The sequence below is a fragment of the Hemitrygon akajei genome, chromosome 21, assembly GCF_048418815.1.
Source record: "Hemitrygon akajei chromosome 21, sHemAka1.3, whole genome shotgun sequence".
Lineage (NCBI taxonomy): Eukaryota > Metazoa > Chordata > Chondrichthyes > Myliobatiformes > Dasyatidae > Hemitrygon > Hemitrygon akajei.
The window spans coordinates 6,285,855-6,313,589 of NC_133144.1; positions in this window are offsets into that span (position 1 = coordinate 6,285,855).

Sequence of the window (27,735 nt, forward strand, 5' to 3'; positions counted from 1 at the left end):
TGAAATTTACCCCTCTCGACCCGGAGCACTAAGTCTATGGGGATTTAACAAGGGTCAATCAGGGTGTGCTTTGGGTTTGTGGGGCTAAAACCAGAGTTAATCGGGAAGTGCCTAAAATTTATGGGGATGTGCACCCCATCTGGATTAGGTTTAAATTTTAAACCATACAGACAGTGGGCAATTCAGCCCTCTTGTGCTTTCTGATCTCGCCACCAGAGATTCAGTTTCACACGATCCTGCCACTTTAAACTGGCCCACGCCTTTACCAACCAGGCCCAACACTTATCCCTGTTGATCAGTCAGGGTGTGCTTTAGGTTTGTACGGCTGAAGCCAGAGTTCCTAGGGTTTGTGGGGGTGTATGCCCCTTTTGGACCTTAGGATTAGGTTTAAATTTTAGGCTAGTGGATATATTTAAACTGGCCGACGCCTTCACCAATCAGACCCAACACTTATTCCTGTTGAAATTACCCCTCTTGACACGGGACACTGTCTATGGGGGTTTAGCAAGGGTCAATCAGGATGTGCTTTGGGTTTGTGGGGCTAAAGCCAGGGTTAATCGGGGAGTGAATAGGGTTTGTGGGGGTGTGTACCCCATCTAAACTTTAGTAGGGTTTGTGGGGGTGTGTACCCCATCTAAACTTTAGTAGGGTTTGTGGGGGTGTGTACCCCATCTAAACTTTAGTAGGGTTTGTGGGGGTGTATACCCCATCTAAACTTTAAGATTAGGTTTAAATTTTAAGCTAGTGAATATATATGTTTGACTAGGAGATATTAGAATACAGAATTTGGGTTAGGGTTAGGGTTAGGGTTAGGGTTAGGGTTAGGGTTAGGGTTAGGGTTAGGGTTAGGGTTAGGGTTAGGGTTAGGGTTAGGGTTAGGTTGAGATTATGCGGGCAGTGGGCAAAAAAGCCCCCTCGTGTTTTTTGATCTCGCCACTTGAGATTCAATTTCACGTGACCCTGCCACTTTGAACTGGCCCACGCCTTCATTAACCAGGTCCACCACTTGCCTTTATTGAAACTTGCCCCTCTTAACACAGAATATCCAGTCTATGGGAATTTACTAAATTAGGGTGAAATTATGCGGGCAGTGGGCAATTCAGCCCTCTTGTGCTTTCTGATCTTGCCACTTGAGATTCAGTTTCACACGACCCTGCCACTTCAAAATGACCGACGCCTTCACTAACCAAGTCCAACACTCATCCCTGTTGAAATTTACCCCTCTCAACCCGGAGCACTAGGTCTATGGGGATTTAACAAGGGTCAATCAGGGTGTGCTTTGGGTTTGTAGGGCTAAAACCAGAGTTAATCGGGAAGTGCCTAAAATTTATGGGGATGTGCACCCCATCTGGATTAGGTTTAAATTTTAAACCATACAGGCAGTGGGCAATTCAGCCCTCTTGTGCTTTCTGATCTCGCCACCAGAGATTCAGTTTCACACGATCCTGCCACTTTAAACTGGCCCACGCCTTTACCAACCAGGCCCAACACTTATCCCTGTTGATCAGTCAGGGTGTGCTTTAGGTTTGTACGGCTGAAGCCAGAGTTAATCGGGAAATGCCTAGGGTTTGTGGGGGTGTATCCCCCTTTTTTGGACCTTAGGATTAGGTTTAAATTTTAGGCTAGTGGATATATTTAAACTGGCCGACGCCTTCACCAATCAGACCCAACACTTATTCCTGTTGAAATTACCCCTCTTGACACGGGACACTGTCTATGGGGGTTTAGCAAGGGTCAATCAGGATGTGCTTTGGGTTTGTGGGGCTAAAGCCAGGGTTAATCGGGGAGTGAATAGGGTTTGTGGGGGTGTGTACCCCATCTAAACTTTAGTAGGGTTTGTGGGGGTGTGTACCCCATCTAAACTTTAGTAGGGTTTGTGGGGGCGTGTACCCCATCTAAACTTTAGTAGGGTTTGTGGGGGTGTGTACCCCATCTAAACTTTAGTAGGGTTTGTGGGGGTGTATACCCCATCTAAACTTTAAGATTAGGTTTAAGTTTTAAGCTAGTGAATATATATGTTTGACTAGGTGATATTAGAATACAGAATTTTAAATAACAGTATATGAACTGCTATGGCGAATGAGCTAATATAATAAAGCCAGGTTAATCTGGACCATGCCTTTCATTATCAAGGTCCGACACCACTTGGTTCAACGAACCGGGTGTGCACTGGGACACATCATCAGTAATGTAACCTCGGATCATCAGGTGTTTCGGGCCTTTAATCACTAGACACCCTACTCGAGGTGGCCCAACAGTGTCAGGCTCAGACACTGCCTGTATTCCTCCCAGGGACCAATAATGAGAGGCATGTAATTCTAAGGGTAATGATATTTTTTTAAAAAAATCACTACCTGGCATCTATATGCCAAGGGTTACATGGAAAATAAAACAATAATATTCTTACCACTAGTTTTGTGTCTTGGGTCAACCATTTTAACTCCAACAAACTGCCTCCAACAACGCTTGACTCCCGCCTGGGAGACCAAATCCACTTACTCCCATCACTCCGGTCTCCCGGGGAGGTCTCTGAAAAATGCTATCCGGTTAAAACATCCCTAGCCCGGGACTCCATCTCCACTTTTATTGTGTCCTAAAACCTGTCTGACCACTCCAACTGCAGACCCTATCTGTTGCTAGGATACCAAGCAGCCTTACCTATTCAACTCTTAAAGGTACACTGTCCATTTGGGTTTAAATATCTAAGCCTTCTTATTGGCCTCCAGTGGCCTGGAGAATGAAGAGCGTGTCACTGTAAGGTTAGGTTGAGATTATGCGGGCAGTGGGCAAAAAAGCCCCCTCGTGTTTTTTGATCTCGCCACTTGAGATTCAATTTCACGTGACCCTGCCACTTTGAACTGGCCCACGCCTTCATTAACCAGGTCCACCACTTGCCTTTATTGAAACTTGCCCCTCTTAACACAGAATATCCAGTCTATGGGAATTTACTAAATTAGGGTGAAATTATGCGGGCAGTGGGCAATTCAGCCCTCTTGTGCTTTCTGATCTTGCCACTTGAGATTCAGTTTCACACGACCCTGCCACTTCAAAATGACCGACGCCTTCACTAACCAAGTCCAACACTCATCCCTGTTGAAATTTACCCCTCTCAACCCGGAGCACTAGGTCTATGGGGATTTAACAAGGGTCAATCAGGGTGTGCTTTGGGTTTGTAGGGCTAAAACCAGAGTTAATCGGGAAGTGCCTAAAATTTATGGGGATGTGCACCCCATCTGGATTAGGTTTAAATTTTAAACCATACAGGCAGTGGGCAATTCAGCCCTCTTGTGCTTTCTGATCTCGCCACCAGAGATTCAGTTTCACACGATCCTGCCACTTTAAACTGGCCCACGCCTTTACCAACCAGGCCCAACACTTATCCCTGTTGATCAGTCAGGGTGTGCTTTAGGTTTGTACGGCTGAAGCCAGAGTTAATCGGGAAATGCCTAGGGTTTGTGGGGGTGTATCCCCCTTTTTTGGACCTTAGGATTAGGTTTAAATTTTAGGCTAGTGGATATATTTAAACTGGCCGACGCCTTCACCAATCAGACCCAACACTTATTCCTGTTGAAATTACCCCTCTTGACACGGGACACTGTCTATGGGGGTTTAGCAAGGGTCAATCAGGATGTGCTTTGGGTTTGTGGGGCTAAAGCCAGGGTTAATCGGGGAGTGAATAGGGTTTGTGGGGGTGTGTACCCCATCTAAACTTTAGTAGGGTTTGTGGGGGTGTGTACCCCATCTAAACTTTAGTAGGGTTTGTGGGGGCGTGTACCCCATCTAAACTTTAGTAGGGTTTGTGGGGGTGTGTACCCCATCTAAACTTTAGTAGGGTTTGTGGGGGTGTATACCCCATCTAAACTTTAAGATTAGGTTTAAGTTTTAAGCTAGTGAATATATATGTTTGACTAGGTGATATTAGAATACAGAATTTTAAATAACAGTATATGAACTGCTATGGCGAATGAGCTAATATAATAAAGCCAGGTTAATCTGGACCATGCCTTTCATTATCAAGGTCCGACACCACTTGGTTCAACGAACCGGGTGTGCACTGGGACACATCATCAGTAATGTAACCTCGGATCATCAGGTGTTTCGGGCCTTTAATCACTAGACACCCTACTCGAGGTGGCCCAACAGTGTCAGGCTCAGACACTGCCTGTATTCCTCCCAGGGACCAATAATGAGAGGCATGTAATTCTAAGGGTAATGATATTTTTTTAAAAAAATCACTACCTGGCATCTATATGCCAAGGGTTACATGGAAAATAAAACAATAATATTCTTACCACTAGTTTTGTGTCTTGGGTCAACCATTTTAACTCCAACAAACTGCCTCCAACAACGCTTGACTCCCGCCTGGGAGACCAAATCCACTTACTCCCATCACTCCGGTCTCCCGGGGAGGTCTCTGAAAAATGCTATCCGGTTAAAACATCCCTAGCCCGGGACTCCATCTCCACTTTTATTGTGTCCTAAAACCTGTCTGACCACTCCAACTGCAGACCCTATCTGTTGCTAGGATACCAAGCAGCCTTACCTATTCAACTCTTAAAGGTACACTGTCCATTTGGGTTTAAATATCTAAGCCTTCTTATTGGCCTCCAGTGGCCTGGAGAATGAAGAGCGTGTCACTGTAAGGTTAGGTTGAGATTATGCGGGCAGTGGGCAAAAAAGCCCCCTCGTGTTTTTTGATCTCGCCACTTGAGATTCAATTTCACGTGACCCTGCCACTTTGAACTGGCCCACGCCTTCATTAACCAGGTCCACCACTTGCCTTTATTGAAACTTGCCCCTCTTAACACAGAATATCCAGTCTATGGGAATTTACTAAATTAGGGTGAAATTATGCGGGCAGTGGGCAATTCAGCCCTCTTGTGCTTTCTGATCTTGCCACTTGAGATTCAGTTTCACACGACCCTGCCACTTCAAAATGACCGACGCCTTCACTAACCAAGTCCAACACTCATCCCTGTTGAAATTTACCCCTCTCAACCCGGAGCACTAGGTCTATGGGGATTTAACAAGGGTCAATCAGGGTGTGCTTTGGGTTTGTAGGGCTAAAACCAGAGTTAATCGGGAAGTGCCTAAAATTTATGGGGATGTGCACCCCATCTGGATTAGGTTTAAATTTTAAACCATACAGGCAGTGGGCAATTCAGCCCTCTTGTGCTTTCTGATCTCGCCACCAGAGATTCAGTTTCACACGATCCTGCCACTTTAAACTGGCCCACGCCTTTACCAACCAGGCCCAACACTTATCCCTGTTGATCAGTCAGGGTGTGCTTTAGGTTTGTACGGCTGAAGCCAGAGTTAATCGGGAAATGCCTAGGGTTTGTGGGGGTGTATCCCCCTTTTTTGGACCTTAGGATTAGGTTTAAATTTTAGGCTAGTGGATATATTTAAACTGGCCGACGCCTTCACCAATCAGACCCAACACTTATTCCTGTTGAAATTACCCCTCTTGACACGGGACACTGTCTATGGGGGTTTAGCAAGGGTCAATCAGGATGTGCTTTGGGTTTGTGGGGCTAAAGCCAGGGTTAATCGGGGAGTGAATAGGGTTTGTGGGGGTGTGTACCCCATCTAAACTTTAGTAGGGTTTGTGGGGGTGTGTACCCCATCTAAACTTTAGTAGGGTTTGTGGGGGCGTGTACCCCATCTAAACTTTAGTAGGGTTTGTGGGGGTGTGTACCCCATCTAAACTTTAGTAGGGTTTGTGGGGGTGTATACCCCATCTAAACTTTAAGATTAGGTTTAAGTTTTAAGCTAGTGAATATATATGTTTGACTAGGTGATATTAGAATACAGAATTTTAAATAACAGTATATGAACTGCTATGGCGAATGAGCTAATATAATAAAGCCAGGTTAATCTGGACCATGCCTTTCATTATCAAGGTCCGACACCACTTGGTTCAACGAACCGGGTGTGCACTGGGACACATCATCAGTAATGTAACCTCGGATCATCAGGTGTTTCGGGCCTTTAATCACTAGACACCCTACTCGAGGTGGCCCAACAGTGTCAGGCTCAGACACTGCCTGTATTCCTCCCAGGGACCAATAATGAGAGGCATGTAATTCTAAGGGTAATGATATTTTTTTAAAAAAATCACTACCTGGCATCTATATGCCAAGGGTTACATGGAAAATAAAACAATAATATTCTTACCACTAGTTTTGTGTCTTGGGTCAACCATTTTAACTCCAACAAACTGCCTCCAACAACGCTTGACTCCCGCCTGGGAGACCAAATCCACTTACTCCCATCACTCCGGTCTCCCGGGGAGGTCTCTGAAAAATGCTATCCGGTTAAAACATCCCTAGCCCGGGACTCCATCTCCACTTTTATTGTGTCCTAAAACCTGTCTGACCACTCCAACTGCAGACCCTATCTGTTGCTAGGATACCAAGCAGCCTTACCTATTCAACTCTTAAAGGTACACTGTCCATTTGGGTTTAAATATCTAAGCCTTCTTATTGGCCTCCAGTGGCCTGGAGAATGAAGAGCGTGTCACTGTAAGGTTAGGTTGAGATTATGCGGGCAGTGGGCAAAAAAGCCCCCTCGTGTTTTTTGATCTCGCCACTTGAGATTCAATTTCACGTGACCCTGCCACTTTGAACTGGCCCACGCCTTCATTAACCAGGTCCACCACTTGCCTTTATTGAAACTTGCCCCTCTTAACACAGAATATCCAGTCTATGGGAATTTACTAAATTAGGGTGAAATTATGCGGGCAGTGGGCAATTCAGCCCTCTTGTGCTTTCTGATCTTGCCACTTGAGATTCAGTTTCACACGACCCTGCCACTTCAAAATGACCGACGCCTTCACTAACCAAGTCCAACACTCATCCCTGTTGAAATTTACCCCTCTCAACCCGGAGCACTAGGTCTATGGGGATTTAACAAGGGTCAATCAGGGTGTGCTTTGGGTTTGTAGGGCTAAAACCAGAGTTAATCGGGAAGTGCCTAAAATTTATGGGGATGTGCACCCCATCTGGATTAGGTTTAAATTTTAAACCATACAGGCAGTGGGCAATTCAGCCCTCTTGTGCTTTCTGATCTCGCCACCAGAGATTCAGTTTCACACGATCCTGCCACTTTAAACTGGCCCACGCCTTTACCAACCAGGCCCAACACTTATCCCTGTTGATCAGTCAGGGTGTGCTTTAGGTTTGTACGGCTGAAGCCAGAGTTAATCGGGAAATGCCTAGGGTTTGTGGGGGTGTATCCCCCTTTTTTGGACCTTAGGATTAGGTTTAAATTTTAGGCTAGTGGATATATTTAAACTGGCCGACGCCTTCACCAATCAGACCCAACACTTATTCCTGTTGAAATTACCCCTCTTGACACGGGACACTGTCTATGGGGGTTTAGCAAGGGTCAATCAGGATGTGCTTTGGGTTTGTGGGGCTAAAGCCAGGGTTAATCGGGGAGTGAATAGGGTTTGTGGGGGTGTGTACCCCATCTAAACTTTAGTAGGGTTTGTGGGGGTGTGTACCCCATCTAAACTTTAGTAGGGTTTGTGGGGGCGTGTACCCCATCTAAACTTTAGTAGGGTTTGTGGGGGTGTGTACCCCATCTAAACTTTAGTAGGGTTTGTGGGGGTGTATACCCCATCTAAACTTTAAGATTAGGTTTAAGTTTTAAGCTAGTGAATATATATGTTTGACTAGGTGATATTAGAATACAGAATTTTAAATAACAGTATATGAACTGCTATGGCGAATGAGCTAATATAATAAAGCCAGGTTAATCTGGACCATGCCTTTCATTATCAAGGTCCGACACCACTTGGTTCAACGAACCGGGTGTGCACTGGGACACATCATCAGTAATGTAACCTCGGATCATCAGGTGTTTCGGGCCTTTAATCACTAGACACCCTACTCGAGGTGGCCCAACAGTGTCAGGCTCAGACACTGCCTGTATTCCTCCCAGGGACCAATAATGAGAGGCATGTAATTCTAAGGGTAATGATATTTTTTTTAAAAAATCACTACCTGGCATCTATATGCCAAGGGTTACATGGAAAATAAAACAATAATATTCTTACCACTAGTTTTGTGTCTTGGGTCAACCATTTTAACTCCAACAAACTGCCTCCAACAACGCTTGACTCCCGCCTGGGAGACCAAATCCACTTACTCCCATCACTCCGGTCTCCCGGGGAGGTCTCTGAAAAATGCTATCCGGTTAAAACATCCCTAGCCCGGGACTCCATCTCCACTTTTATTGTGTCCTAAAACCTGTCTGACCACTCCAACTGCAGACCCTATCTGTTGCTAGGATACCAAGCAGCCTTACCTATTCAACTCTTAAAGGTACACTGTCCATTTGGGTTTAAATATCTAAGCCTTCTTATTGGCCTCCAGTGCCCTGGAGAATGAAGAGCGTGTCACTGTAAGGTTAGGTTGAGATTATGCGGGCAGTGGGCAAAAAAGCCCCCTCGTGTTTTTTGATCTCGCCACTTGAGATTCAATTTCACGTGACCCTGCCACTTTGAACTGGCCCACGCCTTCATTAACCAGGTCCACCACTTGCCTTTATTGAAACTTGCCCCTCTTAACACAGAATATCCAGTCTATGGGAATTTACTAAATTAGGGTGAAATTATGCGGGCAGTGGGCAATTCAGCCCTCTTGTGCTTTCTGATCTTGCCACTTGAGATTCAGTTTCACACGACCCTGCCACTTCAAAATGACCGACGCCTTCACTAACCAAGTCCAACACTCATCCCTGTTGAAATTTACCCCTCTCAACCCGGAGCACTAGGTCTATGGGGATTTAACAAGGGTCAATCAGGGTGTGCTTTGGGTTTGTAGGGCTAAAACCAGAGTTAATCGGGAAGTGCCTAAAATTTATGGGGATGTGCACCCCATCTGGATTAGGTTTAAATTTTAAACCATACAGGCAGTGGGCAATTCAGCCCTCTTGTGCTTTCTGATCTCGCCACCAGAGATTCAGTTTCACACGATCCTGCCACTTTAAACTGGCCCACGCCTTTACCAACCAGGCCCAACACTTATCCCTGTTGATCAGTCAGGGTGTGCTTTAGGTTTGTACGGCTGAAGCCAGAGTTAATCGGGAAATGCCTAGGGTTTGTGGGGGTGTATCCCCCTTTTTTGGACCTTAGGATTAGGTTTAAATTTTAGGCTAGTGGATATATTTAAACTGGCCGACGCCTTCACCAATCAGACCCAACACTTATTCCTGTTGAAATTACCCCTCTTGACACGGGACACTGTCTATGGGGGTTTAGCAAGGGTCAATCAGGATGTGCTTTGGGTTTGTGGGGCTAAAGCCAGGGTTAATCGGGGAGTGAATAGGGTTTGTGGGGGTGTGTACCCCATCTAAACTTTAGTAGGGTTTGTGGGGGTGTGTACCCCATCTAAACTTTAGTAGGGTTTGTGGGGGCGTGTACCCCATCTAAACTTTAGTAGGGTTTGTGGGGGTGTGTACCCCATCTAAACTTTAGTAGGGTTTGTGGGGGTGTATACCCCATCTAAACTTTAAGATTAGGTTTAAGTTTTAAGCTAGTGAATATATATGTTTGACTAGGTGATATTAGAATACAGGGTTAGGGTTAGGGTTAGGGTTAGGGTTAGGGTTAGGGTTAGGGTTAGGGTTAGGGTTAGGGTTAGGGTTAGGGTTAGGGTTAGGGTTAGGGTTAGGGTTAGGGTTAGGGTTAGGGTTAGGTTGAGATTATGCGGGCAGTAGGCAAAAAAGCCCCCTCGTGCTTTTTGATCTCGCCACTTGAGATTCAATTTCACGCGACCCTGCCACTTTGAACTGGCCCACGCCTTCATTAACCAGGTCCAACACTTGCCTTTATTGAAACTTGCCCCTCTTAACACAGAATATCCCGTTTATGGGGATTTAAACCAGTATTAATCAGGGTATACTTAGGGTTTGTGGGGGTGTGTGTGCCCCTTTTGGACTTTAGGATTAGGTTTGAGTGCAGGCCTGGTGGATGTATATGTTTGGCTGGGAGAGCAAGGGTTAATCGGGGTGTGTTTAGGGTTTGTGGGGCTGAAGCCAGGGCTAATCGGGAAGTGCCTAGGGTTTGTGGGGGTGTGTGCCCCTTTTGGACTTTAGGATTAGGTTTGAGTGTTGGACCGGTGGATGTACATATCGGTTTGTGGGGGTTTAGCAAGGGTTAATCGGGGTGTGCTTAGGGTTTGTGGCTGAAGCCAGGGCTAATCGGGAAGTGCCTAGGGTTTGTGGGGGTGTGTGCCCCTTTTGGACTTTAGGATTAGGGTTAGGGTTAGGGTTAGGGTTAGGGTTAGGGTTAGGGTTAGGGTTAGGGTTAGGGTTAGGGTTAGGGTTAGGGTTAGGGTTAGGGTTAGGGTTAGGGTTAGGGTTAGGGTTAGGGTTAGGGTTAGGGTTAGGGTTAGGGTTAGGGTTAGGGTTAGGGTTAGGGTTAGGGTTAGGGTTAGGGTTAGGGTTAGGGTTAGGGTTAGGGTTAGGGTTAGGGTTAGGGTTAGGGTTAGGGTTAGGGTTAGGGTTAGGGTTAGGGTTAGGGTTAGGGTTAGGGTTAGGGTTAGGGTTAGGGTTAGGGTTAGGGTTAGGGTTAGGGTTAGGGTTAGGGTTAGGGTTAGGGTTAGGGTTAGGGTTAGGGTTAGGGTTAGGGTTAGGGTTAGGGTTAGGGTTAGGGTTAGGGTTAGGTTGAGATTATGCGGGCAGTAGGCAAAAAAGCCCCCTCGTGCTTTTTGATCTCGCCACTTGAGATTCAATTTCACGCGACCCTGCCACTTTGAACTGGCCCACGCCTTCATTAACCAGGTCCAACACTTGCCTTTATTGAAACTTGCCCCTCTTAACACAGAATATCCCGTTTATGGGGATTTAAACCAGTATTAATCAGGGTATACTTAGGGTTTGTGGGGGTGTGGGTGTGTGTGCCCCTTTTGGACTTTAGGATTAGGTTTGAGTGCAGGCCTGGTGGATGTATATGTTTGGCTGGGAGAGCAAGGGTTAATCGGGGTGTGTTTAGGGTTTGTGGGGCTGAAGCCAGGGCTAATCGGGAAGTGCCTAGGGTTTGTGGGGGTGTGTGCCCCTTTTGGACTTTAGGATTAGGTTTGAGTGTTGGACCGGTGGATGTACATATCGGTTTGTGGGGGTTTAGCAAGGGTTAATCGGGGTGTGCTTAGGGTTTGTGGGGGTTTAGCAAGGGTTAATCGGGGTGTGTTTAGGGTTTGTGGGGCTGAAGCCAGGGCTAATCAGGAAGTGCCTAGGGTTTGTGGGGGTGTGTGCCCCTTTTGGACTTTAGGATTAGGTTTGAGTGTTGGACCGGTGGATGTACATAACGGTTTGTGGGGGTTTAGCAAGGGTTAATCGGGGTGTGCTTAGGGTTTGTGGGGCTGAAGCCCGGGCTAATCAGGAAGTGTCTAGGGTTTGTGGGGGTGTGTGTGCCCCTTTTGGACTTTAGGATTAGGTTTGAGTGTAGGCCTGGTGGATGTATATGTTTGGCTGGGAGAGGTTAGGCTGCCGAGTTTTGAGTATGAGCTGGTATTGGAGGCTAGGCTTATATAGGGAAGTCCGGTTAATCTGGTCCATACCTTTCATTGTCGTGGTCCGGTCCCACTTGGTTCAACGAACCGGGTGTGCAGTGGGACACATCGTCAGTGATGCACCCACGGATCATCAGGTGTTTCGGGCCTTTAATCATCATACACCCTCCCCGAAGTGGCCCCACCAAAGCTGATCAGGCTTGGTTTGTGTATTTCCCCTGGACCAGACAATGAAAGGCATGTAATTCTGAGGGTAATGCTATTTTAAAGGGTATATAACTGGTGGTGTGGGGTGAGTTTAGCCCCCTGGCGAGAAGAGCATCCGTATTTACGGGTCGTGAAGATGTTAGTTTCAGGGCAGCCTAGCTTTTTAGGCCTCATTTAGGCCGTACGGAGAATAAGTATGCAGTGTTTCAATCCATCTCCTCTCTGCTAGTTTTCTTTGGGCGTTTGACCAGTTTATGTTAGTTTCCAGGCCTAATATTTTTAAGGGGTACGTCCCATGCTCCTGGAAGTGCCTGCTAACTGGTCTGTTTTGGTTTCCCCTTCTGATGTTACTGAGGTGTCCCGTGAGTCTGGTTCTCAAGCTGTTGCCCGTCTCCCCGATGTATATAATATGGCATTCTGTGCACAGGATGGCATATACTACATTCTTTTGTTCACAAGTTATCCTCTGCTCTATCTCGGCCCACTTTCCTGTGGCTCTGTTGTGTATGCTTTTTGAAATTCTCAGGTATATGCATGCCCTGCAGTTTCCCACCTCACAGTTTGGCGCTGCTCGTACTTTGGTACTGACTAGTATGTCTTTCAGATTCCTACCCCTTTTGAAGGCTGAGACAATGGTGTATTGTCCCAGTGTCCCCACTTCCGTTTTCAGTTGCTCAAAGCGTGTTTTGACCATCCTGTGAATATTCACTGCCATCCCACTGTATCCCGTTATCAAGGGTAGTTTCGGTGTTGTGATGTTCTGTGGTCGGGGATTTGTGATACTTTTCAGAAAGTCAGATTTAATGTGCCTAAGTCTCCTTCTGCTGTAGCCCCTGTGTCTAAGAGCAGAGAAGAGGATGGTTGTGGCCTGGTGGAAGTCCTCCGGCCTAGTGCAAATGCGGTGAAAGCGGGTCAGCTGTCCCTTGACAATGCCTCTGAAGGTGTGTTTGGGATGGTGACTCCCTGTGTGTAGGAGGGTGTGTGTGTCTGTGGTTTTAAAGAATACCTTGGTAGCTAGTTTTCGGTTGCCACTTTCTGGTGCTAGTTTAAACACTGTGGTGTCCAGGAAGTCAATCTTCTCCTTATCTGTTATAGCTTTAACCTTAATGGATGGGTGATGAGTGTTTAGGATTTGAATAAATTCCTCTAATTCCCCCTCTGAGTGTGTCCACACTCCCCAGATGTCATCCAGGTATCTATAGAGACACATGGGTTTTTTAGGGCACTCTGGATAGACTGTTTCCTCCCACCCAGCCATGTATATATTGGCATAGGCTGGAGCAAACTTCTTTCCCATTGCTGTGCCCTTGACTTGTAGGTAGAATTTACCATCGAATTCAAAGTCATTTTTAGTCAGGCTGAGGTGAAGGAGTTCTAGCAAGGCCTCGTCCGGTCTCCCTAGCTGAGGGTTCCTCCGTAGGATGTCCCTCACTGCCTCTATACCCCTGTCCGTTTCAATATTGGTGTACAGGCTTTCGATGTCCATGGTGAAGAGTATGGCCCCAGGGGGCACTGACATGGAATTGACTATCCGGACAAAGTGATACGTGTCCTTGATGTAGCTGGGGTGTTTCTGTGAGAGTGGATTAAGGCAGGCATCAATGAACTCCGCTATCCCGTATGACTCACTGCTGCAGTCTGACACGATGGGCCTACCGGGTGGAATTTCCCCCGGAACAGTCCACGAGTCTGGGTTCTTGTGTATTTTGGGAAGGATATAAAACTTTCTCGCCCGTGGCTGCATCCCAGTCAGGTACTCTACTTGCTTCCCTTTGAGGTACCCAGTCCTTTCCAGTTTTTGCAAAATGTTCCCAATTTCTGTGTGTGTTTCCCAATATATGGGTTCCTTTAGTTTCGTGTAGTGCTCTGTGTTGTTTAATTGTCTGTGTGCTTCAAATAGGTATTGTTGTTTGTCCATGATAACTATGCTGCTCCCTTTATCCGCTGGTTTGATAACAATGTCCATGTTTTCCCTCAGTTCTGTCAGGGCTGCTCTCTCCTTCCTGGTTAGATTGGGCTTATCCTGTACTTCCCTCTCCCTCTCTATTATCTCACCCAGTGTGCTCTTAAATTCTAAAATAGCTTCGGACCTGTACCTTCTCTTGGGCATCCAGTTCGAGGGAGGGGTGAAAGGGGTCTTTCTACGTTCTGACTCACCGAAATAGTCAACGAGTACCAGTCTCCTATAGAACTTGTTCATGTCCCTCTCAATCTGCTCCTTATGGAGCTTTGCAGTCGGTACAAAAGACAGGCCCCTGTTCAGAACCTTTTGCTGGGTTTCTGTAGGGGTGAATGTACGGGAGAGGTTCACGATGGTCTCTCCCAGTCGTGGACCCTGCCTCTCTTGGCTTTGTCCCCACTCTAGTTTAAAGCCTGCATCCACCTCTTGACCATTGTCTGGGCTGTGTTCTCTGTCCAATGGATATGGTCTGTGTCTACCTTAAACTGTCTCGCCGGGATTGCAGGGATATGATTCTTAGTTCTAATAACCTTGTTTAGTTGGCCCAGGGTTGCTTGTTCTGCCTCTGTCAAGCTGTGGCTAAAGTTTAATTCCGGCACCCAGATACTGGCATGGGGAAATTTAATGCTGGCCATCCTCAGTAGTTGTTGAAGCTGTTTAGCAGCTGTTGTTAGTTTATGGGACCTGTTGTTTATTCCGAAAGAAAGGATGACCTTCTTAATTTCTGGCTGTGGCTCTAACTTGTCAAGGACAGCAGTGGCATGGATGAATTTGGCCCCCGGAAAGCTGTCCAATTGAATATCCTTATTAGGGCATCTTTTGATCCTGGAAATGTTAGAGTCCCCTATAAACAGTATAGGTTTAAGGGGCCTCAGTTCCCAATTTAAATTTTTCTGTTTAGAGTTAGGATGCCTAGTTATTCGACAACCTTGGCTGTTGCAACGGAGGCGTACCTGTCCCCTCGTCCGTCCGCTGTCCTGCGGCTCTCGGGCTGGGGTGGCTCCCCTTGTCCGTCCTTCCATTCGTACGGGTGTGGGGTGGGGTGCCGATTCCCCGGAGTCCTGGGTCGGGGAAGTCGTGGGGGTGGCAGGCTGGGACTCCTGCGTTGCTAGGTTGGATTGCGTCCTCTCAGAGGGGCTCGTGGGTGGGGAGGGGTGCCCCCGGCCCCTTCTCCGTCTCCGCGGTGGGGGCAGTAGGGCTGCATCGGCGTCACGAGGGTTAACCAGCTCCAGCGCCCTCGGGTGGACCGTGTCGGAACTGCCACTGCGCCTGTTGCGCTGCATGCGTGTCCATCCCAAAACGTCCCGCAGTACAATCACTGGGCTCCGGTTCGCTTTACCCAGTACCGACGGACAAGGTACAGTCCGGGCGGTCTTTCCCCGGGGCTCGGGTGTGACTTGGGCCCGGTCCTGGTTAACCCAGAAACCGTCCCTGGAGGTCGAGGGTCCGTTCCCCTCCTGCCCTTGGGATGCGGTCTCCGCGGTCAGTGGGAAGGCCTGGGGCCCCCCGTCGGTCCGATCCGCCGCGACCTGCCGTTCCGGCCCAGGTCCCGAGACCAGATCGAAAATATGTTTCTGGACCATCTCCAATTTGATTTGAAATTTGTCTTTTAATTTTCGTTTGTTCCAGATTACAGCTTTGGTGACCGCTTCTTGTAGGCGATCAGTCAAATTTGACTCAACAAGTTTTAGTTCCAATTCTTGCAGGCTACTCCGGTAATGCCCAATTAAAATTCGTCTTGTTTCTTTAGCCCAACCGTCCGCATTCGCAGCAATTCTACCAAGCGTTTCTTGCGAAGGGTTCGCAGGTTTAACAGATTTGGTTAGTCTGTGGGCTAGCTTAATGATCCCCCTCGGTGGTTGGATCTGCTTTTCCAAAATGTTCATGTGATGAAGAGTCCGGACCATTTTATAAAGTAATCTAACCGTGGTTGAGAAGGAATCCCTCGGGATACCGGGGTTCCGGCCAGTCACTCGCCCACGTGTTAGGTTTCTCTCTCTCCAATTCCTCCCGCTTCTCTCTCTCCAATTACTCCTCCACATCGTTAAAGTAAGACAATGTTCTTACCGCTTGTTTTGCGTCTTGGGTCACTGATTTTGACTCCAGCGAATTGCCTTTAATAAAGCGTGATTCCCGACTAGAAGACCAAATCCAGTTACACCCGTCACCCTGGCCTCCCGAGCGGTGTTTGGGGAAACCCCGCGGTGCTGTCCGGTTAAAACGTCCCCGTCCCAGGGCTGCTCCTCAGCATTGTGTTCTAAAACCCGTCTGTCCACTTCCCTGCAGCAGACCCTATCTGTTGCTAGGATACCTGGCCGCCTTGTTTGTTCAGCTCTTAAAGGTACATTGTCTACTAATTGTCCTTTTGTTTCCATTTGGGTTTAAATCTCTGGGCTTTCCTATTGGCCTTTCGTAGGACTGGAAAATGAAGGGCGTGTCACTGTAAGGTTAGGTTGAGATTATGCGGGCAGTAGGCAAAAAAGCCCCCTCGTGCTTTTTGATCTCGCCACTTGAGATTCAATTTCACGCGACCCTGCCACTTTGAACTGGCCCACGCCTTCATTAACCAGGTCCAACACTTGCCTTTATTGAAACTTGCCCCTCTTAACACAGAATATCCCGTTTATGGGGATTTAAACCAGTATTAATCAGGGTATACTTAGGGTTTGTGGGGGTGTGTGTGCCCCTTTTGGACTTTAGGATTAGGTTTGAGTGCAGGCCTGGTGGATGTATATGTTTGGCTGGGAGAGCAAGGGTTAATCGGGGTGTGTTTAGGGTTTGTGGGGCTGAAGCCAGGGCTAATCGGGAAGTGCCTAGGGTTTGTGGGGGTGTGTGCCCCTTTTGGACTTTAGGATTAGGTTTGAGTGTTGGACCGGTGGATGTACATATCGGTTTGTGGGGGTTTAGCAAGGGTTAATCGGGGTGTGCTTAGGGTTTGTGGGGGTTTAGCAAGGGTTAATCGGGGTGTGTTTAGGGTTTGTGGGGCTGAAGCCAGGGCTAATCAGGAAGTGCCTAGGGTTTGTGGGGGTGTGTGCCCCTTTTGGACTTTAGGATTAGGTTTGAGTGTTGGACCGGTGGATGTACATAACGGTTTGTGGGGGTTTAGCAAGGGTTAATCGGGGTGTGCTTAGGGTTTGTGGGGCTGAAGCCCGGGCTAATCAGGAAGTGTCTAGGGTTTGTGGGGGTGTGTGTGCCCCTTTTGGACTTTAGGATTAGGTTTGAGTGTAGGCCTGGTGGATGTATATGTTTGGCTGGGAGAGGTTAGGCTGCCGAGTTTTGAGTATGAGCTGGTATTGGAGGCTAGGCTTATATAGGGAAGTCCGGTTAATCTGGTCCATACCTTTCATTGTCGTGGTCCGGTCCCACTTGGTTCAACGAACCGGGTGTGCAGTGGGACACATCGTCAGTGATGCACCCACGGATCATCAGGTGTTTCGGGCCTTTAATCATCATACACCCTCCCCGAAGTGGCCCCACCAAAGCTGATCAGGCTTGGTTTGTGTATTTCCCCTGGACCAGACAATGAAAGGCATGTAATTCTGAGGGTAATGCTATTTTAAAGGGTATATAACTGGTGGTGTGGGGTGAGTTTAGCCCCCTGGCGAGAAGAGCATCCGTATTTACGGGTCGTGAAGATGTTAGTTTCAGGGCAGCCTAGCTTTTTAGGCCTCATTTAGGCCGTACGGAGAATAAGTATGCAGTGTTTCAATCCATCTCCTCTCTGCTAGGGTTAGGGTTAGGGTTAGGGTTAGGGTTAGGGTTAGGGTTAGGGTTAGGGTTAGGGTTAGGGTTAGGGTTAGGGTTAGGGTTAGGGTTAGGGTTAGGGTTAGGGTTAGGGTTAGGTTGAGATTAGGGTTAGGGTTAGGGTTAGGGTTAGGGTTAGGGTTAGGGTTAGGGTTAGGGTTAGGGTTAGGGTTAGGGTTAGGGTTAGGGTTAGGGTTAGGGTTAGGGTTAGGGTTAGGGTTAGGGTTAGGGTTAGGGTTAGGGTTAGGGTTAGGGTTAGGGTTAGGGTTAGGGTTAGGGTTAGGGTTAGGGTTAGGGTTAGGGTTAGGGTTAGGGTTAGGGTTAGGGTTAGGGTTAGGGTTAGGGTTAGGGTTAGGGTTAGGGTTAGGGTTAGGGTTAGGGTTAGGGTTAGGGTTAGGGTTAGGGTTAGGGTTAGGGTTAGGGTTAGGGTTAGGGTTAGGGTTAGGGTTAGGGTTAGGGTTAGGGTTAGGGTTAGGGTTAGGGTTAGGGTTAGGGTTAGGGTTAGGGTTAGGGTTAGGGTTAGGGTTAGGGTTAGGGTTAGGGTTAGGGTTAGGGTTAGGGTTAGGGTTAGGGTTAGGGTTAGGGTTAGGGTTAGGGTTAGGGTTAGGGTAAGGGTAAGGGTTAGGGTTAGGGTTAGGGTTAGGGTTAGGGTTAGGGTTAGGGTTAGGGTTAGGGTTAGGGTTAGGGTTAGGGTTAGGGTTAGGGTTAGGGTTAGGGTTAGGGTTAGGGTTAGGGTTAGGGTTAGGGTTAGGGTTAGGGTTAGGGTTAGGGTTAGGGTTAGGGTTAGGGTTAGGGTTAGGGTTAGGGTTAGGGTTAGGGCCCCGCATTAGGGTTAGGGTTAGGGTTAGGGTTAGGGTTAGGGTTAGGGTTAGGGTTAGGGTTAGGGTTAGGGTTAGGGTTAGGGTTAGGGTTAGGGTTAGGGTTAGGGTTAGGGTTAGGGTTAGGGTTAGGGTTAGGGTTAGGGTTAGGGTTAGGGTTAGGGTTAGGGTTAGGGTTAGGGTTAGGGTTAGGGTTAGGGTTAGGGTTAGGGTTAGGGTTAGGGTTAGGGTTAGGGTTAGGGTTAGGGTTAGGGTTAGGGTTAGGGTTAGGGTTAGGGTTAGGGTTAGGGTTAGGGTTAGGGTTAGGGTTAGGGTTAGGGTTAGGGTTAGGGTTAGGGTTAGGGTTAGGGTTAGGGTTAGGGTTAGGGCCCCGCATTAGGGTTAGGGTTAGGGTTAGGGTTAGGGTTAGGGCTTAGGGTTAGGGTTAGGGTTAGGGTTAGGGTTAGGGTTAGGGTTAGGGTTAGGGTTAGGGTTAGGGTTAGGGTTAGGGTTAGGGTTAGGGTTAGGGTTAGGGTTAGGGTTAGGGTTAGGGTTAGGGTTAGGGTTAGGGTTAGGGTTAGGGTTAGGGTTAGGGTTAGGGTTAGGGTTAGGGTTAGGGTTAGGGTTAGGGTTAGGGTTAGGGTTAGGGTTAGGGTTAGGGTTAGGGTTAGGGTTAGGGTTAGGGTTAGGGTTAGGGTTAGGGTTAGGGTTAGGGTTAGGGTTAGGGTTAGGGTTAGGGTTAGGGTTAGGGTTAGGGTTAGGGTTAGGGTTAGGGTTAGGGTTAGGGTTAGGGTTAGGGTTAGGGTTAGGGTTAGGGTTAGGGTTAGGGTTAGGGTTAGGGTTAGGGTTAGGGTTAGGGTTAGGGTTAGGGTTAGGGTTAGGGTTAGGGTTAGGGTTAGGGTTAGGGTTAGGGTTAGGGTTAGGGTTAGGGTTAGGGTTAGGGTTAGGGTTAGGGTTAGGGTTAGGGTTAGGGTTAGGGTTAGGGTTAGGGTTAGGGTTAGGGTTAGGGTTAGGGTTAGGGTTAGGGTTAGGGTTAGGGTTAGGGTTAGGGTTAGGGTTAGGGTTAGGGTTAGGGTTAGGGTTAGGGTTAGGGTTAGGGTTAGGGTTAGGGTTAGGGTTAGGGTTAGGGTTAGGGTTAGGGTTAGGGTTAGGGTTAGGGTTAGGGTTAGGGTTAGGGTTAGGGTTAGGGTTAGGGTTAGGGTTAGGGTTAGGGTTAGGGTTAGGGTTAGGGTTAGGGTTAGGGTTAGGGTTAGGGTTAGGGTTAGGGTTAGGGTTAGGGTTAGGGTTAGGGTTAGGGTTAGGGTTAGGGTTAGGGTTAGGGTTAGGGTTAGGGTTAGGGTTAGGGTTAGGGTTAGGGTTAGGGTTAGGGTTAGGGTTAGGGTTAGGGTTAGGGTTAGGGTTAGGGTTAGGGTTAGGGTTAGGGTTAGGGTTAGGGTTAGGGTTAGGGTTAGGGTTAGGGTTAGGGTTAGGGTTAGGGTTAGGGTTAGGGTTAGGGTTAGGGTTAGGGTTAGGGTTAGGGTTAGGGTTAGGGTTAGGGTTAGGGTTAGGGTTAGGGTTAGGGTTAGGGTTAGGGTTAGGGTTAGGGTTAGGGTTAGGGTTAGGGTTAGGGTTAGGGTTAGGGTTAGGGTTAGGGTTAGGGTTAGGGTTAGGGTTAGGGTTAGGGTTAGGGTTAGGGTTAGGGTTAGGGTTAGGGTTAGGGTTAGGGTTAGGGTTAGGGTTAGGGTTAGGGTTAGGGTTAGGGTTAGGGTTAGGGTTAGGGTTAGGGTTAGGGTTAGGGTTAGGGTTAGGGTTAGGGTTAGGGTTAGGGTTAGGGTTAGGGTTAGGGTTAGGGTTAGGGTTAGGGTTAGGGTTAGGGTTAGGGTTAGGGTTAGGGTTAGGGTTAGGGTTAGGGTTAGGGTTAGGGTTAGGGTTAGGGTTAGGGTTAGGGTTAGGGTTAGGGTTAGGGTTAGGGTTAGGGTTAGGGTTAGGGTTAGGGTTAGGGTTAGGGTTAGGGTTAGGGTTAGGGTTAGGGTTAGGGTTAGGGTTAGGGTTAGGGTTAGGGTTAGGGTTAGGGTTAGGGTTAGGGTTAGGGTTAGGGTTAGGGTTAGGGTTAGGGTTAGGGTTAGGGTTAGGGTTAGGGTTAGGGTTAGGGTTAGGGTTAGGGTTAGGGTTAGGGTTAGGGTTAGGGTTAGGGTTAGGGTTAGGGTTAGGGTTAGGGTTAGGGTTAGGGTTAGGGTTAGGGTTAGGGTTAGGGTTAGGGTTAGGGTTAGGGTTAGGGTTAGGGTTAGGGTTAGGGTTAGGGTTAGGGTTAGGGTTAGGGTTAGGGTTAGGGTTAGGGTTAGGGTTAGGGTTAGGGTTAGGGTTAGGGTTAGGGTTAGGGTTAGGGTTAGGGTTAGGGTTAGGGTTAGGGTTAGGGTTAGGGTTAGGGTTAGGGTTAGGGTTAGGGTTAGGGTTAGGGTTAGGGTTAGGGTTAGGGTTAGGGTTAGGGTTAGGGTTAGGGTTAGGGTTAGGGTTAGGGTTAGGGTTAGGGTTAGGGTTAGGGTTAGGGTTAGGGTTAGGGTTAGGGTTAGGGTTAGGGTTAGGGTTAGGGTTAGGGTTAGGGTTAGGGTTAGGGTTAGGGTTAGGGTTAGGGTTAGGGTTAGGGTTAGGGTTAGGGTTAGGGTTAGGGTTAGGGTTAGGGTTAGGGTTAGGGTTAGGGTTAGGGTTAGGGTTAGGGTTAGGGTTAGGGTTAGGGTTAGGGTTAGGGTTAGGGTTAGGGTTAGGGTTAGGGTTAGGGTTAGGGTTAGGGTTAGGGTTAGGGTTAGGGTTAGGGTTAGGGTTAGGGTTAGGGTTAGGGTTAGGGTTAGGGTTAGGGTTAGGGTTAGGGTTAGGGTTAGGGTTAGGGTTAGGGTTAGGGTTAGGGTTAGGGTTAGGGTTAGGGTTAGGGTTAGGGTTAGGGTTAGGGTTAGGGTTAGGGTTAGGGTTAGGGTTAGGGTTAGGGTTAGGGTTAGGGTTAGGGTTAGGGTTAGGGTTAGGGTTAGGGTTAGGGTTAGGGTTAGGGTTAGGGTTAGGGTTAGGGTTAGGGTTAGGGTTAGGGTTAGGGTTAGGGTTAGGGTTAGGGTTAGGGTTAGGGTTAGGGTTAGGGTTAGGGTTAGGGTTAGGGTTAGGGTTAGGGTTAGGGTTAGGGTTAGGGTTAGGGTTAGGGTTAGGGTTAGGGTTAGGGTTAGGGTTAGGGTTAGGGTTAGGGTTAGGGTTAGGGTTAGGGTTAGGGTTAGGGTTAGGGTTAGGGTTAGGGTTAGGGTTAGGGTTAGGGTTAGGGTTAGGGTTAGGGTTAGGGTTAGGGTTAGGGTTAGGGTTAGGGTTAGGGTTAGGGTTAGGGTTAGGGTTAGGGTTAGGGTTAGGGTTAGGGTTAGGGTTAGGGTTAGGGTTAGGGTTAGGGTTAGGGTTAGGGTTAGGGTTAGGGTTAGGGTTAGGGTTAGGGTTAGGGTTAGGGTTAGGGTTAGGGTTAGGGTTAGGGTTAGGGTTAGGGTTAGGGTTAGGGTTAGGGTTAGGGTTAGGGTTAGGGTTAGGGTTAGGGTTAGGGTTAGGGTTAGGGTTAGGGTTAGGGTTAGGGTTAGGGTTAGGGTTAGGGTTAGGGTTAGGGTTAGGGTTAGGGTTAGGGTTAGGGTTAGGGTTAGGGTTAGGGTTAGGGTTAGGGTTAGGGTTAGGGTTAGGGTTAGGGTTAGGGTTAGGGTTAGGGTTAGGGTTAGGGTTAGGGTTAGGGTTAGGGTTAGGGTTAGGGTTAGGGTTAGGGTTAGGGTTAGGGTTAGGGTTAGGGTTAGGGTTAGGGTTAGGGTTAGGGTTAGGGTTAGGGTTAGGGTTAGGGTTAGGGTTAGGGTTAGGGTTAGGGTTAGGGTTAGGGTTAGGGTTAGGGTTAGGGTTAGGGTTAGGGTTAGGGTTAGGGTTAGGGTTAGGGTTAGGGTTAGGGTTAGGGTTAGGGTTAGGGTTAGGGTTAGGGTTAGGGTTAGGGTTAGGGTTAGGGTTAGGGTTAGGGTTAGGGTTAGGGTTAGGGTTAGGGTTAGGGTTAGGGTTAGGGTTAGGGTTAGGGTTAGGGTTAGGGTTAGGGTTAGGGTTAGGGTTAGGGTTAGGGTTAGGGTTAGGGTTAGGGTTAGGGTTAGGGTTAGGGTTAGGGTTAGGGTTAGGGTTAGGGTTAGGGTTAGGGTTAGGGTTAGGGTTAGGGTTAGGGTTAGGGTTAGGGTTAGGGTTAGGGTTAGGGTTAGGGTTAGGGTTAGGGTTAGGGTTAGGGTTAGGGTTAGGGTTAGGGTTAGGGTTAGGGTTAGGGTTAGGGTTAGGGTTAGGGTTAGGGTTAGGGTTAGGGTTAGGGTTAGGGTTAGGGTTAGGGTTAGGGTTAGGGTTAGGGTTAGGGTTAGGGTTAGGGTTAGGGTTAGGGTTAGGGTTAGGGTTAGGGTTAGGGTTAGGGTTAGGGTTAGGGTTAGGGTTAGGGTTAGGGTTAGGGTTAGGGTTAGGGTTAGGGTTAGGGTTAGGGTTAGGGTTAGGGTTAGGGTTAGGGTTAGGGTTAGGGTTAGGGTTAGGGTTAGGGTTAGGGTTAGGGTTAGGGTTAGGGTTAGGGTTAGGGTTAGGGTTAGGGTTAGGGTTAGGGTTAGGGTTAGGGTTAGGGTTAGGGTTAGGGTTAGGGTTAGGGTTAGGGTTAGGGTTAGGGTTAGGGTTAGGGTTAGGGTTAGGGTTAGGGTTAGGGTTAGGGTTAGGGTTAGGGTTAGGGTTAGGGTTAGGGTTAGGGTTAGGGTTAGGGTTAGGGTTAGGGTTAGGGTTAGGGTTAGGGTTAGGGTTAGGGTTAGGGTTAGGGTTAGGGTTAGGGTTAGGGTTAGGGTTAGGGTTAGGGTTAGGGTTAGGGTTAGGGTTAGGGTTAGGGTTAGGGTTAGGGTTAGGGTTAGGGTTAGGGTTAGGGTTAGGGTTAGGGTTAGGGTTAGGGTTAGGGTTAGGGTTAGGGTTAGGGTTAGGGTTAGGGTTAGGGTTAGGGTTAGGGTTAGGGTTAGGGTTAGGGTTAGGGTTAGGGTTAGGGTTAGGGTTAGGGTTAGGGTTAGGGTTAGGGTTAGGGTTAGGGTTAGGGTTAGGGTTAGGGTTAGGGTTAGGGTTAGGGTTAGGGTTAGGGTTAGGGTTAGGGTTAGGGTTAGGGTTAGGGTTAGGGTTAGGGTTAGGGTTAGGGTTAGGGTTAGGGTTAGGGTTAGGGTTAGGGTTAGGGTTAGGGTTAGGGTTAGGGTTAGGGTTAGGGTTAGGGTTAGGGTTAGGGTTAGGGTTAGGGTTAGGGTTAGGGTTAGGGTTAGGGTTAGGGTTAGGGTTAGGGTTAGGGTTAGGGTTAGGGTTAGGGTTAGGGTTAGGGTTAGGGTTAGGGTTAGGGTTAGGGTTAGGGTTAGGGTTAGGGTTAGGGTTAGGGTTAGGGTTAGGGTTAGGGTTAGGGTTAGGGTTAGGGTTAGGGTTAGGGTTAGGGTTAGGGTTAGGGTTAGGGTTAGGGTTAGGGTTAGGGTTAGGGTTAGGGTTAGGGTTAGGGTTAGGGTTAGGGTTAGGGTTAGGGTTAGGGTTAGGGTTAGGGTTAGGGTTAGGGTTAGGGTTAGGGTTAGGGTTAGGGTTAGGGTTAGGGTTAGGGTTAGGGTTAGGGTTAGGGTTAGGGTTAGGGTTAGGGTTAGGGTTAGGGTTAGGGTTAGGGTTAGGGTTAGGGTTAGGGTTAGGGTTAGGGTTAGGGTTAGGGTTAGGGTTAGGGTTAGGGTTAGGGTTAGGGTTAGGGTTAGGGTTAGGGTTAGGGTTAGGGTTAGGGTTAGGGTTAGGGTTAGGGTTAGGGTTAGGGTTAGGGTTAGGGTTAGGGTTAGGGTTAGGGTTAGGGTTAGGGTTAGGGTTAGGGTTAGGGTTAGGGTTAGGGTTAGGGTTAGGGTTAGGGTTAGGGTTAGGGTTAGGGTTAGGGTTAGGGTTAGGGTTAGGGTTAGGGTTAGGGTTAGGGTTAGGGTTAGGGTTAGGGTTAGGGTTAGGGTTAGGGTTAGGGTTAGGGTTAGGGTTAGGGTTAGGGTTAGGGTTAGGGTTAGGGTTAGGGTTAGGGTTAGGGTTAGGGTTAGGGTTAGGGTTAGGGTTAGGGTTAGGGTTAGGGTTAGGGTTAGGGTTAGGGTTAGGGTTAGGGTTAGGGTTAGGGTTAGGGTTAGGGTTAGGGTTAGGGTTAGGGTTAGGGTTAGGGTTAGGGTTAGGGTTAGGGTTAGGGTTAGGGTTAGGGTTAGGGTTAGGGTTAGGGTTAGGGTTAGGGTTAGGGTTAGGGTTAGGGTTAGGGTTAGGGTTAGGGTTAGGGTTAGGGTTAGGGTTAGGGTTAGGGTTAGGGTTAGGGTTAGGGTTAGGGTTAGGGTTAGGGTTAGGGTTAGGGTTAGGGTTAGGGTTAGGGTTAGGGTTAGGGTTAGGGTTAGGGTTAGGGTTAGGGTTAGGGTTAGGGTTAGGGTTAGGGTTAGGGTTAGGGTTAGGGTTAGGGTTAGGGTTAGGGTTAGGGTTAGGGTTAGGGTTAGGGTTAGGGTTAGGGTTAGGGTTAGGGTTAGGGTTAGGGTTAGGGTTAGGGTTAGGGTTAGGGTTAGGGTTAGGGTTAGGGTTAGGGTTAGGGTTAGGGTTAGGGTTAGGGTTAGGGTTAGGGTTAGGGTTAGGGTTAGGGTTAGGGTTAGGGTTAGGGTTAGGGTTAGGGTTAGGGTTAGGGTTAGGGTTAGGGTTAGGGTTAGGGTTAGGGTTAGGGTTAGGGTTAGGGTTAGGGTTAGGGTTAGGGTTAGGGTTAGGGTTAGGGTTAGGGTTAGGGTTAGGGTTAGGGTTAGGGTTAGGGTTAGGGTTAGGGTTAGGGTTAGGGTTAGGGTTAGGGTTAGGGTTAGGGTTAGGGTTAGGGTTAGGGTTAGGGTTAGGGTTAGGGTTAGGGTTAGGGTTAGGGTTAGGGTTAGGGTTAGGGTTAGGGTTAGGGTTAGGGTTAGGGTTAGGGTTAGGGTTAGGGTTAGGGTTAGGGTTAGGGTTAGGGTTAGGGTTAGGGTTAGGGTTAGGGTTAGGGTTAGGGTTAGGGTTAGGGTTAGGGTTAGGGTTAGGGTTAGGGTTAGGGTTAGGGTTAGGGTTAGGGTTAGGGTTAGGGTTAGGGTTAGGGTTAGGGTTAGGGTTAGGGTTAGGGTTAGGGTTAGGGTTAGGGTTAGGGTTAGGGTTAGGGTTAGGGTTAGGGTTAGGGTTAGGGTTAGGGTTAGGGTTAGGGTTAGGGTTAGGGTTAGGGTTAGGGTTAGGGTTAGGGTTAGGGTTAGGGTTAGGGTTAGGGTTAGGGTTAGGGTTAGGGTTAGGGTTAGGGTTAGGGTTAGGGTTAGGGTTAGGGTTAGGGTTAGGGTTAGGGTTAGGGTTAGGGTTAGGGTTAGGGTTAGGGTTAGGGTTAGGGTTAGGGTTAGGGTTAGGGTTAGGGTTAGGGTTAGGGTTAGGGTTAGGGTTAGGGTTAGGGTTAGGGTTAGGGTTAGGGTTAGGGTTAGGGTTAGGGTTAGGGTTAGGGTTAGGGTTAGGGTTAGGGTTAGGGTTAGGGTTAGGGTTAGGGTTAGGGTTAGGGTTAGGGTTAGGGTTAGGGTTAGGGTTAGGGTTAGGGTTAGGGTTAGGGTTAGGGTTAGGGTTAGGGTTAGGGTTAGGGTTAGGGTTAGGGTTAGGGTTAGGGTTAGGGTTAGGGTTAGGGTTAGGGTTAGGGTCTAGGGTTAGGGTTAGGGTTAGGGTTAGGGTTAGGGTTAGGGTTAGGGTTAGGGTTAGGGTTAGGGTTAGGGTTAGGGTTAGGGTTAGGGTTAGGGTTAGGGTTAGGGTTAGGGTTAGGGTTAGGGTTAGGGTTAGGGTTAGGGTTAGGGTTAGGGTTAGGGTTAGGGTTAGGGTTAGGGTTAGGGTTAGGGTTAGGGTTAGGGTTAGGGTTAGGGTTAGGGTTAGGGTTAGGGTTAGGGTTAGGGTTAGGGTTAGGGTTAGGGTTAGGGTTAGGGTTAGGGTTAGGGTTAGGGTTAGGGTTAGGGTTAGGGTTAGGGTTAGGGTTAGGGTTAGGGTTAGGGTTAGGGTTAGGGTTAGGGTTAGGGTTAGGGTTAGGGTTAGGGTTAGGGTTAGGGTTAGGGTTAGGGTTAGGGTTAGGGTTAGGGTTAGGGTTAGGGTTAGGGTTAGGGTTAGGGTTAGGGTTAGGGTTAGGGTTAGGGTTAGGGTTAGGGTTAGGGTTAGGGTTAGGGTTAGGGTTAGGGTTAGGGTTAGGGTTAGGGTTAGGGTTAGGGTTAGGGTTAGGGTTAGGGTTAGGGTTAGGGTTAGGGTTAGGGTTAGGGTTAGGGTTAGGGTTAGGGTTAGGGTTAGGGTTAGGGTTAGGGTTAGGGTTAGGGTTAGGGTTAGGGTTAGGGTTAGGGTTAGGGTTAGGGTTAGGGTTAGGGTTAGGGTTAGGGTTAGGGTTAGGGTTAGGGTTAGGGTTAGGGTTAGGGTTAGGGTTAGGGTTAGGGTTAGGGTTAGGGTTAGGGTTAGGGTTAGGGTTAGGGTTAGGGTTAGGGTTAGGGTTAGGGTTAGGGTTAGGGTTAGGGTTAGGGTTAGGGTTAGGGTTAGGGTTAGGGTTAGGGTTAGGGTTAGGGTTAGGGTTAGGGTTAGGGTTAGGGTTAGGGTTAGGGTTAGGGTTAGGGTTAGGGTTAGGGTTAGGGTTAGGGTTAGGGTTAGGGTTAGGGTTAGGGTTAGGGTTAGGGTTAGGGTTAGGGTTAGGGTTAGGGTTAGGGTTAGGGTTAGGGTTAGGGTTAGGGTTAGGGTTAGGGTTAGGGTTAGGGTTAGGGTTAGGGTTAGGGTTAGGGTTAGGGTTAGGGTTAGGGTTAGGGTTAGGGTTAGGGTTAGGGTTAGGGTTAGGGTTAGGGTTAGGGTTAGGGTTAGGGTTAGGGTTAGGGTTAGGGTTAGGGTTAGGGTTAGGGTTAGGGTTAGGGTTAGGGTTAGGGTTAGGGTTAGGGTTAGGGTTAGGGTTAGGGTTAGGGTTAGGGTTAGGGTTAGGGTTAGGGTTAGGGTTAGGGTTAGGGTTAGGGTTAGGGTTAGGGTTAGGGTTAGGGTTAGGGTTAGGGTTAGGGTTAGGGTTAGGGTTAGGGTTAGGGTTAGGGTTAGGGTTAGGGTTAGGGTTAGGGTTAGGGTTAGGGTTAGGGTTAGGGTTAGGGTTAGGGTTAGGGTTAGGGTTAGGGTTAGGGTTAGGGTTAGGGTTAGGGTTAGGGTTAGGGTTAGGGTTAGGGTTAGGGTTAGGGTTAGGGTTAGGGTTAGGGTTAGGGTTAGGGTTAGGGTTAGGGTTAGGGTTAGGGTTAGGGTTAGGGTTAGGGTTAGGGTTAGGGTTAGGGTTAGGGTTAGGGTTAGGGTTAGGGTTAGGGTTAGGGTTAGGGTTAGGGTTAGGGTTAGGGTTAGGGTTAGGGTTAGGGTTAGGGTTAGGGTTAGGGTTAGGGTTAGGGTTAGGGTTAGGGTTAGGGTTAGGGTTAGGGTTAGGGTTAGGGTTAGGGTTAGGGTTAGGGTTAGGGTTAGGGTTAGGGTTAGGGTTAGGGTTAGGGTTAGGGTT